This window comes from Ctenopharyngodon idella, chromosome 3 (assembly GCF_019924925.1).
Source record: "Ctenopharyngodon idella isolate HZGC_01 chromosome 3, HZGC01, whole genome shotgun sequence".
NCBI lineage: Eukaryota > Metazoa > Chordata > Actinopteri > Cypriniformes > Xenocyprididae > Ctenopharyngodon > Ctenopharyngodon idella.
In genome coordinates this window covers 16,610,885-16,626,203 of record NC_067222.1, presented here as the reverse complement: position 1 = coordinate 16,626,203, position 15,319 = coordinate 16,610,885, and the positions used below count along the sequence as shown (strand labels likewise).

The window sequence follows — 15,319 nt, the reverse complement described above, 5'->3', positions numbered from 1 at the left end:
TGATTATGAAATAATCAGTCTGGTTAGCAATAAATGAAGCTGTAATGCTGTTTGTGGAGTTGTTCATTCCTCCTCTGCTGAGATCTTGAGAGATTTAATGTCTTTCATCTTCAGGTGATTTTATCTAAGCCTTTGGCTGAAGAAAGTCATAGTTTCTGTTTCTCTTTTTTCTGTTCTTCTTTCTCGTTTCTTCAGTGATTCTGTTTGTTAACAGCAGGTGTTCATCACTAATGCTCAATCATCACTTAATTTCTGTATCTCATTAACTTGTGTTATTTAGCAGTCTGTAGTGAGGACACAAAGACAGACCAGTAATTTTAACACTGAGGGGTTTTAATGGCTCTTTAATGGTCTTGGAGGGTCTGTTCTTGACCACACCTTTGATCTTGATTGGTCATGGTCTTGGATGTCCACATCTGCAGATTCAGCGTTGCATTGTCTGATGAGAACTCCAAACTACTTATCGGATCTTTTCTCCTACCATCAGACCAATAGGCCTTTAAGGTCATCAAACACACTGTTGCTGTCAGTACCCAAAACACGCTTAAAGCTTAAGGGGGATCGTGCATTTTCGGTGGCAGCACCCCAGTTGTGGAATAACTTGCCTTTTAGCTTGAGATCATCCACCTCAGTACAGGTTTTTAAATCTCTACTTAAGACACATCTTTTAAAAAGGCTTATGGACTGGAGTAACTACTGTATTCAGTTTTTTGTGTGATTTTAGTGTTGTATACTCTTTGTGATTGTTTTATTTGATTGCTAATAGCATAATTTTATTTCTCTCTGCAGCACTTTGGTCGACTCTGTTGTTATTAAATGTGCTATATAAATAAATTAAACTGAAACTGAATTCTTTGCTCCTTAACTTTGAGTAGACAGGGTTAAAGCTCCAAGCACATTCCTCTAGAAGATTGGTTAATTTATCAAAGCAATAGAAAGAGATCAACAAGATGTACTGAGACTAAACAGAAAACGTAATGTCACTATTTTCCATAGTAGTGTCACTTAACCCTCGTGCACTGTTCAATGTCTGGTTACAGCCTGTGTGGTCCGGGTCAAATTGACCCTAATTGGATTCAATACAATTCCACAAAAACAAAAAACATACAACCATGTACAAATAATTAACTTTTAATATCAATACTTTTGACACATTATAAAGAAAGAATTTCTGAATCTTATGATTTATAAAAATGTTTTTAATTATTATTTTTAAGACTGCCCCTCCCCCACCCATGGGACATTTACCATTAAACATATCTTAGTCTAAACAAGAAATAATCTTGTCAAACTTTATATCGTTTGAAAGCTTTCAGACTCTAGTTTTCATACTTGGTGACTGATTTTCTAAAGAAATAACAGAGGAATAGATAAATAACGATAGATTCTTCATTTGTGGCACCAAACCACTCTGATTCTTTCCGTATGTTTTTTATATTAATGTTTTATTTGAATTCAAATCAACTATTAACATTACTGCCCAAACTTTTTAGATATTTAGCTTTTTTCTTGAAGTTTTAGTTGAGCATGTTTTGTAAAATATATATGTGATATAAAATAAGTCTGTGCTCTGAAGTACTCAAGATTTTTAACAATTTAAGTTGGAAAAGTCTATGCTCAAAAAGACAGACAATTAACATGTAAAACATCTTTATATTTTCACAAACTTTGAAAAAAAGTTGTTAGACTCAGTAAGACACTTGAGTTGAGGAGTTCTGACACACAACACAGAAGTGTTTTGTATTTTGGGTCTGTAGTACAGTTGCTTTTGAATGGCTGTCTATATGGGTCAGTATGACCAAAGAACAGTACAAAATGTATTCTGTATGCACATTTCACAACCGAAAGTGAAAGTAAACAACCTTGAACAGCAGCTCGACTCCTGTGAGATTATATTCCACGCAGCGCTGTGTTTTATGCTCATATGTTGATTTATTGATATGAATCATTTCGAGAATATACTGAGATATATACAGTTTTTCTGTTCTTAAGAAACCGTCTTTATGAGCTTTATGTGTTCAGATTATACAGTGAAGATGGCGACCGGAGATGCACCTCCTGAAACTCAGTTTACACGCTTTAAATAATAAAACACAAATGCATTCTGTTAGTTTGAGTTTGTATTAATCCATCCAATCCAGCTTCACGTTTCATGTACGCAGAGTGCGAGGATCTTTTGAAGCTACGCATAAAATCGTTTGGGACTACCAACTCTATCGTCTATGAGTATCCTTTTCCTTCTTTTATTCCTGACATCTGGGCAAACCTAAAACACTCTGGTCGAGGCTACAGTCTTCTCAAAGAGACCAAGTAAGAACCTATATTGTTCGAGCGAGGCGACGGCGACCTATGCCTCTGTTCATGTTGTGTAAAGAGATGTTTGCTGCTCGAGAGTTTGCTCTTTCCTACATAACGGGAAACTTATTTCTCAGCCGGAGATATCGTTCTCTAAACACCGAAGTAATACGAAAAGTGTGACAAATCTTTAGAGACAAACTGTACATTTATGTCTAAACGATGTTTGCATGCATTCAAATATTAATATGAGCAAATATGAACGTGAAACACAAAATTCTGCAGCTCATATTAATGATAATGTGTGAAGATAGTGTAGTCAGGCAACTATTGTTTACAAATCCAACACACTTTTAACATTTTAGAAATGACAAAAAGTATTGAAAAATATATATATATATATATATATATATTAAAGTAATATCACAAGTGCCATCATTACTATGTATACTATTCAGCAGCTATTATTCTTAAACTATACACAAGTAACTGATAGCATAAATATCAGACATGTAATATATGAACCCCACAAACACAGACTGCAGAATCACTGACATAATTTCACAATTGTACAACTTCTGTCCTTTAAGTAATAAGAAAACCATTTGAGGGCATTTCCCTGGATCCCTACCCACTGACACAACTGCTCTAAAAGAATTTCATGTTCAGTTGTGTCAAATGCTGCCGTAAGATCAAGGAGAACAAGAACAGCACACTTTCCTGACTCAACAGCGAACAATAAATCATTGTTCACTTTTAAAAGTGCAGACTCCGTACTGTGTTTAGACCTGAAACCTGACTGAAATTTATCAAAGATAAGATTTTTTTTTTTCATTCAAAAATTAGAACAGCTGATGATAAACAACTTTCTCTAAATTTTTAGATAAAAAAAAAAGACATCTTTACCTCAGTAAGTTTTTACCACAAAAACTTACCCTGAGAGGTCAGCCACTCAGAAACATACTCAGTAAAAGCACCTTTTTATTCTCAAAGTGAGAGGAGTACACAACTGAACTCCAACATGCTACACAGGAGGCCCAGAGACACGTGGCATCAGCTATTGGCGACCATAACCATACCAACCATCAGGCCATGCATTCAGAGGAAAATCTTTACTGAAAGGAAATGCATATTACATCACCATGCTCCATGAGAGGCCTGCGTAAGGCCTACTCAAACAGAGGTGGGGCGTGGCCAATGGTGGTACTGAATTTCACAAGCATCCTGCCAACATGTCAGCTAAAAAGGAGGCCTTATGGGGCCTTCAAGTTCAGCAACAAGTGGCGTTCAGCCCATTTGTAACATATAAACACAAACTGTGCCAGCATGTAAACTAAAAAGGAGGCCTTATTAGGGCCTACGATTTCAGTGACACAATAAACCCTAACTGGGGAATATGAAATAGTCACCACTCTCTCTAAATAGAGGCTAATATGAGCAACAATGTCAGGCGGCCGATCAGGGCCAACCTAGACATAAAAACTGAAGTAATGAGTGCTAACTCAAACTAAACTGTAATGCTAGCTGAGAAGCTACTTCATACAGAAAAAGAGACTAAGCGGCGGCCATTTTGTGGCCTGCTTAGCCCACTTTAACAACTTCAGTTGCCCAAAAAAAACCTTTAAGTTTTAACTGATACATGCCCAGGAAAAACTATACAGGAAAACAAGGTCAACATTTAGAAATAAATAGGACCTTGCTTACCTTCCTGTGGCTCGAAGACCAAAGACTCCTCCTCCTTGTCTTTTTATAAGAAGGATAGAATCCAAGGTTCTTAAAGCCTAAAAGAACCTTTTCACTATCAAGCCAGAAGACGGGCCTTCAGAAAAATTCTCATCATGGGCCCAACCGTCAGCCTGACTGTTCAAAGGTGTCCTGAGCATGAACAGTTTACATTAAAAAACCCCGGGAGGGCGAAGAAGAAGGGCGAAGGCGCCAGAGAGGGAACCGATCACCGGCGTTGCTGGCACCTGTATTCGATCACCTCTCTCAAGTCTTGCTTCTTCTTCCTCGTATCCCGCTGCTTTTGCGACTTACTCCGTGGAGGAGGAGGCGCTCGAGCGGCGACACTGGATCTATGGCCCTGTCTCTGAGTCTCAACTCGAGACGGACCAGGGCCTCCCGGCTGTCTGGGCCTAGATTCGGATCTGAGCAGGATGCATGTTTTGAATGCGCACCATCTCAGCGGAGGTGCCAAAAAGTTCAGAAGGCGAAACCGGGGCATCAAGGAGAAAGCCCTTCTCTTTCTCCCCGATGTCCGCTATGTTCAGCCACAGATGTCTCTCCATGGCCGTCATCGATCTGCCAATCGAAGCAGCCATTTGCAGCACAGCTCAAGCCTGGTAGGCTTGCAACACTGCCATTGTGTGCAAAGCCGCACCAGCCTGGCCTGCTGCAGCGTACGCCCTGCCGTTCAGACGTGATGTCACTTTAAAGGGTCTGGTCGGCAGGACCGGAGCTTTCAGTGTCTGTGCACTGCCTGTGACAAGATAGTTAGTGAACGTCTCGACGATGGGTGGCATCGACACATACCCGTGCTGGCTCAATCCCTCCACATCAGCGAAATTCCCCCGCTGATGCAAATGAGTTCTATTCGAGTACGGGTTCTTCCATGCCTTCTCAATCTCTACGTGGAGATCTGGAAGGAATGGAAGGCTCACGGGAGTTACGGAGTTATGGCCAGAAAGAAACCTTTCATCAAGCCTTCCACGTACGGTCTCTTTCCTCACGTGCTCCCAAGGCAGCGGCAGCCTGCCCGAGGCACGTTCCATAACCTCCAGTAACTCAGCATATGCTGGGCAAGGAAGCCTGGAGAAAGAAGCGGTCTTGCCCACTTCTTCTTCCACCGCCATCTCCTGCTCTCTGGGACTAGCTGCCAGAAGAACACTCGCTCCTGGATCCGATGATGTCAAAGACAGGACATCATCGTCATTCAGGAGCTCATCCCCGTCAGCCACCGCCGGAGGCTGAGAGACCAAACTCCGCGGCGAGCTCCATCTGTGAGCCCCATGAGTGCAGCCGCTGCTCTGCCTCAGCACGAGCGGGGCCAGAACAACCGGGCACAGATGTCGACGCCTCTTCCCTTGAGAAGAGGGCCAGATGGGAAAGGAGTGTTTTCATGGGAAAATGCTCACAGTTTACAGTGCTCCCTCAAGCACTGTCCATGCATGTTCTTCTCCCAGACAGTAAACGCATAGGGTGTGTGTGTCTTCCGGTGTCAAGAATCTTGGACACGGATCAGCACACTTCCTAAAACGTTTCTCCTTGTTCTCAGACATAGTTTAACAACTTTCTTACCGAGTGGTTGAAACTGTGGCAAAGACACAACAGTCCCGAAAGATGAGAAGATACTGACTGTTTCTCCAGGCGCTCCTTTTATACTTCCGGGTCGCGACATATGACGTCATAGGCTGTTGCCGGCCAATACGGATTGGAGTGTTGGATATTTGGTTCTCAGACACCGGGTCACGTGTGATGTTCCCCATAGCGTGTTCAACGCAGAGCGAGTTCCCTTTCGAAAGGGAACCGCAAAGAGTCTATTTTCACGAATAATGAACTTCGACCAGTCGTTTCTCTCTCCTCTCTCTAGTGCAGCTTGTCCACAGCAAATAACAGTTTACACATTTTTTAATGGAGAGCAACCAGCGTCAACATCAACAGAACTGTTAACTATGTTTTCTATTAAGTCTCACTACCCAGATCTTTTGAGCTCAGGTTGGAATCCTTGTTACATTTCTTGTGTTAGTGAATCGTTTCATTTAAAGTGTTAATGTAAGATATTGGGCCAGGTCAGCGGTAAGAGTGCTGCATACCTATGTAAAAGGAAAGAGGCACAACACTTTAAAGTTGGAATTGGATTAAGTATTACAAAATAACATTTACAATGTTTTTTTTTTCTCAGATGATCTGAGGATTGTGCTGCTGGGAAAAACTAGAGTTGGGAAAAGAGCAGCTGGAAAGAAACATCTCAAGAGTCAGTGACTAAAGAGAGTCAGAGAGAATCATCTGAAATCAACGGCCGACACTTTACTGTGATCGACACTCCAGGACTGTTTGATACTGAACTGAGTAATGAGGAGATCCAGAGAGAAATCAGACACTGCATCTCCATGATCCTGCCTGGACCACATGTGTTTCTCCTGCTGATTCCACTGGGAAGATTCACTCAAGAAGAACAGAAATCAGTGAAGATCATCCAAGAGACGTTTGGAGAGAAATCTTTAATGTTCACCATGGTGCTCTTCACCAGAGGAGACGATCTGAAGGACAAAACTATTGAACAGTACCTGGGAAAACCAGGATCTCCTTTGATGAAGCTGATTGAAGCGTGTGGAAACAGATTCCATGTGTTCAATAATAATCAGACTGGAGACCGAACACAGGTGTCTGATCTACTGGAGAAGATAGACAACATGGTGGAAGAAAACGGAGGGATTTTCTACTCATGTAAGATGTTCAGAGAGATGGAGAGAGAAAAACAAGAACAACAGGTGAAGATCCTGATGGACAGAGTCAGAGAAAGAGAAGAACTGATGAACAAACTAGAAGAGAGAATGAAGATGATGATGGAGGAAGAACGACAAGAGAAACATCAGAGAGAGATACGAGATGAGATGAGATGAGAACGAGAGACATTTAAACATGAAATAGAAGAGATGAGACAAGAAAAAGAGAATTTGAAGAAAGAAAAGGAAAAACTTCAGATCAAATACAACACAGAAACAGACAGACTGATGAACAGAATAGAGAATGAGAGGAAGACAAGAGAAGAGGAATTTAATGAGAAAAAAGAACAATACAAAACACTAATGAAAGAGAAAAAAGATCTTCAATCCAAACATGAAGCAGAAGAAAACAAGATGAAGAAACATGAAGAAGAGAATGAGAGAATGAAGATGATGATGGAGGGAGAACGACAAAATCATGAAACAGAGAGAAAGAGAAGAGAAGAAGAGGATAAGAAAAGAATAGAGAAAGAACAGAGACTGAAAGAAGAGAGAGAGAGGATGGAAAGAGAGAAAGAAGATCTTCAATCTAAACATGAAGAAGAAGAAAACAAGATGAAGATCCTGATGGAGAAACTGAACAGAGAAAGAGAAGAACTGATGAAGAAACATGAAGAAGAGAACGAGAGAATGAAGATGATGATGGAGGAAGAACGACAGAATCAAGACAAAGAGAGAAAGAGAAGAGAAAAAGAAATGAGAGAGAGAGAAGAACAATATAAAAGAGATATGAAGGAACAGGAGGAGCTGATGAGAGATGAAATGAAGAGAGAGCGAGAGATGTTTAAAGATGAAATGAGAAAAGAAAAAGAATATACAGACAGAAATAGACAGACTGATGAACAGAATAGAGAATGAAAGACAGAGTCATGAAACGGAGAGAAAGAGAAGAGAAGAAGAGTTTAATGAGAACGAAGAACTGATCAACAAACTAGAAGAAGAGAAAGAGCGAATGAAGATGATGGAGGAAGAACGGCAGAATCAAGACGGGAAGAGAAGAAGAGTTTAATGAGAGAGAAGAACAATATAAAAGAGAAATACAAGAGAAAGGAGAGAGAGAGGAAAAGATGTGTGAGGAGATGATGAGAAGAGAAGAAGAGGATGAGAAAAGACAAGAGAAAGAACAGAGAGATTGTGATGAATTTAATCAGAGACTGAAAGAAGAGAAAGAGAGAATGGAAAGAGAGAAAGAAGATCTTCAATCTAAACATGAAGAAGAAGAAAACAAGATGAAGATTCTGATGGAGAAACTGAACAGAGAAAGAGAAGAACTGATGAAGAAACACGAAGAAGAGAACGAGAGAATAAAGATGATGATGGAGGAAGAACGGCAGAATCAAGACAATGAGAGAAAGAGGAGAGAAGAAGAACTGAAAAGAGAAATAACAGAAGAAGAGAAACATCAGAGAGAGATACGAGACAAGATGAGACGAGAACGAGAGACATTCAAACATGAAATAGAGGAAATGAGGAAAGAAAAAGAGAATTTAAAGAAAGAAAAGGAAAAACTTTAGATCAAATATGACACAGAAACAGACAGACTGATGAACAGAATAGAGAATGAGAGGAAGAAAAGAGAAGAGGAATATGTAGAAAGAGAAGAACGATACAAAACGCTAATGAAAGAGAAAGAAGATCTTCAATCCAAACATGAAGCAGAAGAAAACAAGATGAAGATCCTGATGGAGAAACTGAACAGAGAAAGAGAAGAACTGATGAAGAAACACGAAGAAGAGAAAGAGAGAATGAAGATAATGATGGAGGAAGAACGACAGAATCAAGACAAAGAGAGAAAAAGAAGAGAAGAAGAATTTAATGAGAGAGAAGAACAATATAAAAGAGAAATGAAGGAACAGGAGGAGATGATGAGAGATGAAATGAAGAGAGAACGAGAGATGTTTAAAGATGAAATGAGGCAAGAAAAAGAGAATCTACAGACAGAAATAGACAGACTGATGAACAGAATAGAGAATGAAAGACAGAATCATGAAACAGAGAAAGAGAAGAGAAGAAGAGTTTAATGAGAGAAGAGCGATATAAAAGAGAAATGAAAGAGAAAGAAGAGAGAGAGGAAACGATGTTTGAAGAGATGAAGAGAGAACGAGAGGAATGGGAGAAACAAACTAGAGGAAAAGATGAAAAGAAGAAGAGGATGAGAAAAGAAGAGAAAAAGTTCAACAGATTCAGAGACTGAAGAGTGAAATGGAGGGAATAATCAGAGAGAAAGAGAGAATAGAAAGAGAGAGATGAGAACAACTAGAGGATTTAGAGAAGAGACTGAAAGAAGAAAGAAACATGAGAGAAGATCAACAAAAGACTTCTGAAGAAACACTGAAACTCCTTGAAGAACATCATGAAGAAGAACTGAAGAGAAGACGAGTGGAGTGGAGAGAGGAATATGAACGAGAGAAAGAGAAGATGATGAGGAAGATCTGCTCTGAAACTGATCGATCACTACAGGTGAGTCTTTGTGTTTGTTCTGTTTCCTCCGAACCTAATAAAAGTGTTTCAGGTCTTAAGAAATCTGTTCTCTCAAGTCTTTGCTCACTGAATGATTTGTGTTTCAACTCCTAAAGGTCACAGCCTACAGAAAACTGGAGACAGAATACAGCAGGTGGTCCTGGAGTCTTCACAGTGCCATGATGAAAACTGAGAACAAACTACTGAACAAAATACAACATGGAGCAATCCATGAGGTTAAAGAAGCTGATCTTCAAAGAGAACTGAAGAAAACAAGAGAAGAAGTGGAAAAAAATCAATGTCTGAATTCTTTGAGAAAGACACTGATAAATATATACTGATTCAGTGGAAAACATCATTTGAAATCAAAATCAAAGAGCTTCAGGAAAACATTGTGAGAGAAACAAAGAGGAAATTAAATGAGGTTCTTCAGCAGCGAGACCTGAAGAAAGAGATTGATGATCAGAGGAAACATCATGAAAACACTCTCTATGAAAAGAGCAAAGAACTCGCCTTAAAACTCAAAGACAAAACAAATGATGAAGAAACACTGAAGAAAGAGTTTGATTTGTTCTGGGAACAGAGTGTGAACAAGATCATCAGAGACACTCCTCTAATCAGAGACATTGATGTAATGATAGGTGTGAGAAAGATCCTCAGTGACATCTATGGAAGTGTGTCTGTAGATCACTGGAGCGAGAGCAGGGATATTTTAACTGTGCCCAGTTATTCAGTTTATGTACGGTTAAAGAGATACAGTGGATTCACAGGAGCTTTAACAAATGTCTATAGATCAGCTAAAGCGATGTTTAGTTATATTCTATCTCTAGATGATGATCAAATCAGATCATTAGTCACAGATGTTGCTCAGCAGACAGACAGAATGATTCAGTCATTTAACATCTCAAAGATGGGCTACAACATCAGATGCATTCAACAACTCACAGATTACATCAAGACAAGAGTAACAGAACATCAGGAAGGAGTGAAATATGTGTTCAAGAATGAATTCTTCATGGATGTATTTGTCTCCATCTGTGAGAGATTAAACAAGAAGATCACTGACCAACACAGACTGTTCAGAGAAGCCAATGATCCTGTAATATATGTTGAGAAGAGAGAAGAGTACTATAGTATTTTCCAGAAATACTGTCATGGAGCAACATCAGCTGTCATGTTTGGTTAGATCATCTGTCAGAAACTGAAAGAGCCCATTGAGCAGAGTGTCTACAAGAAGACTGCCAGAGATCTGACAGATGAAATGAGATCAAACTGTGAATCACTGAATGGAAACAGATCAAATCTGGAGAAACACATCCTGAAGACACTGGCAGAAGAGGTGGATTTTAACAAATACATGGACTACATTTATAATCCCAGAGATCACTTCAAGAGTTTCATCAGAGATGAAGTCAGTCGGTACATCTCTGATAAGTTCAGTGTCAGTGTTTTACCCAAGATGAAGAAGAACATTGAACTCCTGCAGCAGAAGATCATGAAAGCAGCACATGAATCTACTGAACATGTTCAAGAGAACAGAGGAGATGTTGGTTTGTGGTTGAAGAGCTTCACACAGCAGATCTCAAATGAGCTGATCTTCTCTGAAAAAGACCTCAGTGGAGTCAAACATGATGATGTTGATTATTTGAAACTCCTAGAAGATGTGATGAGACGAGAACTTCCTGCTATAATGTCTGACATCAGCAGGAGATTGAACACTGAGACATTTCCAGTAAATCTGGACTATAAGTTCAGACCAGATGAGCTTCTGATTGATCTCTTCTGTCAGTGTTGTTGGGTTCAGTGTCCGTTCTGTAAAGTCATCTGCACCAACACCATAGAAAACCATCATGGAGATCACATTGTTGCTTTCCACAGAGTGAGAGAAATTAATGGGCAGTTTTACAGTGATCGTCATGATCATCATGTTAGTGGACTGAATAGGTGGTTTTACCGAGGAACAACAAACTTGTCTATTAGCATCTGCACATCAGCTGTAGCAAGTGATCGATCATTTTATCCCACTGACTCAGATGATAAAGTCCTCTGGAGAGAATACAGAAGTTTATGCTGACTGGAGCATCACTCCTGATCTCTCTGAACTGCTCTACTGGAAGTGGTTTGTGTGCAGATTCCAGAAAGATCTGGAAAAATACTACAGTAAAACATTTAAGGGGGATGGTGAGATCCCATATGAATGGGGAAAATATACAAAACAGGACGCTATTAAGAGTTTGGATCAATACATGTAATGGAGCAGATGAAGAATGAGACTCTTGCGTCCCCTCTCAGATTCAGATCACAGTCAGAAATGAGTTTCTCTGACATTCATCAGTGAATCTGAGCTTATCTACACCTCAGAAGATCAGAGCTTCATCAAATACTCCAGAAGAGAGTTAAAGACAAGATTCAGTTCCTCATACAAGTGTCTGTCAGATGATCAAAACAACATATTTCTGAACATATGCCTCATTGATGAAGCTCAAAATGCTTGATATTATAGTTTATTAATAATCAAAACAGCTTAATCTCTATCATGAACTGAAAAAGATCTATGATAAGGATATTAATGACAGACTGTTGATGAAATATGATTGAAGTGTGTGTTTGTTAAAGCTCAGTGCTGTAATCAGACGGTGGAGGAAAGTGTGAGAAATAAACAGATGTGTGAATCAAATCTCTCAGACCTGTCAATCTGATTCATATTGATTCATATTCATATGATTCACTCGACACAAATACTGTCAACATCATGAATTTATTGACCTTGTCAAGTGTCCTTTCACACTTGTTTAATATTTACTCGTATTATGAGAAACTTTGATTTGACTTTAGGAATTGAAATGATGAAACCTGAAGATCTCTATAGCAGATTTTCATTCTCTGACAGTATATCAGTCATTGATAAACTTCATCACTTAAACATTGATAAAACATCACTAATAATGTTTATTACACAAAACTGTGATCAAAATGTGGAGGATTTTAATGACACTCTTAAAGTGGAAATGAAGCAGTCGGTCAAGTTCACATTATTCAGTAAATGGATTTCCACTGACACATCTGCTCCTCCTTCAGCGTCTCATCATAACCTCTTCCAGCGCTGGTTTTCAGCAGGCGTTTCGTTCCTCCTGCTGCTGTTACTGTGTCTCCACACATAAGAACAAATATAATCAAGGTAAGGACATTCATTTATCTGTCTTGCTGCTTCCTCCGACTGTTAAATTGTTGACTGTGGTGACGGGACAGTCTTCCTGAAAACTTCAGACTCGGACTGCAGTGGAACCTCTCTTCTGGTGGATTGATTTTGGGATTTACAGAGATATCAAAGCAGTGGAGATCAGAAACCAGTGAGAGGAACGACAGAAAGATGTCGGTGATCGACACACCTGAACTCAGTAAAGAGGGTCATAATAACTGAAAGACTGACATAACATTCACTTCTCCTGGACCGCACGCTTTTATTATTGTGACTACAGTAGGTTCACTGAGGAGGAGAAAAACACAATAAAAGTAGGGTTTGAGAACAGATGGAAAACTGCAGATTCATTTTACCCACACAAATCAATGAGAGAAAGAAAATAAAACCATTGAGCAGATCTTCAATCCCTCATACAGAGCTGAGAAACTGATTCTTCTGTGACAAGAAGTCTGCAGTTTCCACAGATCTTAGAGACTGAGATAGAGAATTATAATGTTTATAAAGCAGAGAATCACATTAAGAGGAAACGTCTCAGGTTATGACTATAACCATGGTTCCCTGAGAGAGGGAACGAGACACTGCGTCCCGAAGGGTGAATGCGTCTGATGCACGTGTGTCAACTAGTCCAATGGCGAGAGTGAACGTCACTGGTGGGTGACGTCACGACCAGGAAAGGATAAATACACATCCGGAAAGACCGGCTTCAGCTTAAATTGCCGAAGCAAATCGATCACAGGGATGCAGGGAGTATGGCAACGCGACGCAGTGTCTCGTTCCCTCTCTCAGGGAACCATGGTTATAGTCATAACCCGAGACGTTCCCTTTCGAGGGAACTCGCACTGCGTCCCAAAAGGGGCGCTATGGGAACGATATCCCAAAACGCCATAATTCCAAAATGCCTGTCCGTGTGAAACTGTGGCACACTAAGACGAGAGCACTGATGAGCCTGGAGCTGCGTCCATCATGATTTCATGATCATCTCACAACGTGAGTGGCGAGGATCAGCCCACCACATCACAGACTTCCTTGAGGAAAACCCCCAACAACAAGGCCGTGGAAGCCACCATACTCCTAGAATAGTGAGCTGACAGACAGTGGATACTGCTGACCAGAGACCTCATACGCAAGTGACATAGTCTCAACTATCCACTTGCTAACCATGGACGCAGGGAGACCCCTTATAGCGCGGTCCAAAACAAACAGTTGATCTGAAGTCCTCCACAGGGCAGCTCTGTGGACATTAGGTGTCCAGTGCTCACACTGGACACACAAGATTCAACTTTTCCTGGTCTGGATCTGAGAACAGAGGACAGAAAGCTTGCAGCACTATAGGCCATGGAATATTGGTCAGAACCTTAGGTATATAACCTGGTAGGGTAAAGGAACACTTTGACCATTCCTGGTGCACACTCAAGGCATGTAGGGGATACAGATAGGGCCTAAAGGTCTCCTACTCTTTTTAGGGGAGAAATGGCAAGGAGGAAAACAGTTTTCAACGTCAGAAATTTTTCTGAGACAGAATCAAGTGGCTCAAATGGAGCTGCAGATAAGCCTTCCAACACAAAGGCCAACTCCCAAGCAGGAACCCTAGTGCATGCTGCAGGCCTCAGCCTCAGAGTGCCACGAAGGAAACGATACCTCAAAGGGTTATACCCCACAATTATACCATCCACAAGGACATGGAATGCAGAAATACGAGGATAGTTTCCTTGTGGCTGGAGTTCTGGAGTAAAGTATGGTTTCCACAACCTCGGTTGAGAGACCAGATACTATGAGTTGGGACCCCTCAGGGGCCAAACCCACAGGTTCAATACTTCTGGGCGGGGTGAAAAATCAAGCCCTTCACCTGAGATAGAAGGTCTCTCCTGATCAGAATCTCAGAGGGAGAGCCGTCGAGGAGAGACACAAGTTCCAAGAACCATATCAGACTTGACCAGTAAGGTGCTACTAACAGTAGACTTATCCCTACCTGGCGAATTTTGTCCAGAACTCCTGGGAGCAGAACAATTGGGCGAAAAACATACAGACATGGCCCCGGCCATGTCTGTACCATGGCATCCAGTCCAAGAGGAACTGGATGCGTAAGGGATAACCACAGTGGACAGTCGTATCCTGAGACGCGAAAGATCCACTTCCACGTGGCTATAAATCTCCCATATGAGCTTCACCACTTTGGGGTGAAGTCTCCATTCCCCTGGCCTCAGCCCCTGTCTCGAAAGGACGTCTGCTCCTATATTCTAGGTCCCTGGAATAAGATTGTTCTCACGGAGAGCATCTTTCCCAGGGACCACAGGAGGATCTGGTGTGCCAGATAGTGGGCGCGAGCGCAGACCCCCCTGTTGATTTATACGAGAAACCATCGATGCACTGTCTGTCCAGACAGCTCGATGACCTCTTAGGTCTGGGAGAAAGAACTTCAACGCATTGAAGACTGCCATCATCTCCAGGCAATTATGTGCCACGAAAGATGACTCCTCCACAGCCCTTGAGCTGAGCGGCCTTCCATTACCACTCCCCAGCCTGTGAGAGAAACATCTATCATGAGAGTGACTCAATGATATTAAGCTCCTAACACAGGGCCCTGGGACAGGAACCAACTTTTCTTCCATATAACCAAGGCGCGGAGACAAAGCCGCGTGATCTTGATCATACGAAGTGGGTTCCCCCTCAGGGAAAACCCTTGGTCCTCAGCCACTACTGTAAGGGTCTCATGAACAGCAGGCCAAAAGGTATCACCATTGGACGCAGCTGCCACCAGACCCAACAGTTTTAGAAAACTGTTTTACAGTGAGTGACTGGCCTAGATATATCTCCTGTGTGACTGAAAAGATTGCAGAAATACGAGTGGGCGACAGAA

The 15,319-nt window shown here is 41.1% G+C and overlaps 1 protein-coding gene across 1 annotated transcript in view; it reads right to left on the bottom strand.

The window, feature by feature from the left end:
• LOC127508111 (zinc finger protein 234-like) overlaps positions 1-15,319 on the bottom strand; it is a 404,421-nt gene that overhangs the window by 309,603 nt on the left and 79,499 nt on the right. The window lies entirely within an intron of this gene.